The sequence below is a fragment of the Gekko japonicus genome, unplaced genomic scaffold, assembly GCF_001447785.1.
Source record: "Gekko japonicus isolate JY-2015 unplaced genomic scaffold, Gekko_japonicus_V1.1 scaffold320, whole genome shotgun sequence".
Lineage (NCBI taxonomy): Eukaryota > Metazoa > Chordata > Lepidosauria > Squamata > Gekkonidae > Gekko > Gekko japonicus.
In genome coordinates this window covers 1,222,268-1,223,388 of record NW_015168660.1, presented here as the reverse complement: position 1 = coordinate 1,223,388, position 1,121 = coordinate 1,222,268, and positions in this window count along the sequence as shown.

The following is a 1,121-nucleotide window of genomic DNA, read 5'->3' as shown; positions in this document are numbered from 1 at the left end:
GGAAAGAGTCTTACCTAAATAAGGAGGCCAAACTAGGTGCTGAAATTGGGACTAAGTTTTGCTGTATCCAGTCCAAAGAGGCACAAGCACGTGACCACTATCACATGGAAAAATTTAAAGGCAAAAACACTTCTTCCTGCAATCTCTTAAAATAAAAGTTCAAGGAAAGTGGTTCATTACACTACTAGAAACCCAGATCGCTGGCCAGCAAAGAGTTAGCACGAAGAAATAAATATGTGTAATTCTCAACATGGGCCCCATCTGTGTATGACTGGGGCCATGGACAGACAAGATAAATCTTGCTAGTAACCTGAGAAAAGCACAAGATTTGCATGAAAATCTGAAATCTTAAAAAAAAAAAAAAAACAACACTGGGGGGACGTTTTAAAAAACCAAAATAATAAAAGCAGCACCTGTAGCTTTAAGAAAGAAATGTTCAGTCAACTATACTGGGAAGAGCTGAACAATTTTATGTCTCTCTCCTCCTTGCAGTCTCCTCTAGGAAATGACCCACAAATTTTGCCTACAAGCTTGAGTCCCAGTTACTTTGCCTGCCTGTTGGAGGAGAGTTTTACTTTTCTTGGCCCCCCTCTTAATCTCTGTTTTTGTTTTATGCTTCTCACATTGCTGTGTTTTATTATTTGCAGATACTTCAAAGCTGATCTTGTGTCAAAATAAACTATAACTTTTAAACTTTAAAAAAGAAATGCCCTCTGTAGTCATTGCTAGGCAACTACAACATTATTGGCAGTGGTAGCTTTGATTTCTGTCAGTAAAAGCAGGGTATAAATGAAGGAAATTAGTTCTCTGAAGCCCTACAGCTGTTTCAGTTCATAATCCCTGCTCTCCACATGCCAATGCTTCCAGTCATACAACATCATTTAAAAGCAATGCTATAATACGGTATTTCCTTTGAAACACTAACAAGTTTTTAAGCAAATGTCAATAGCATTCGAGATTCACTGATAAAGGGTAGAAACTGATATTTTCCTCCAAATTCAAAGCCTACACAAGAATGCAGTTCCCACAGACAACGTATCAGAGTGATGGCACAGTTCTTTTACCTCATACTCAAGAAGGTAACAATGTAATGGGACAGATTCATAGCAAACTAAAGTCCA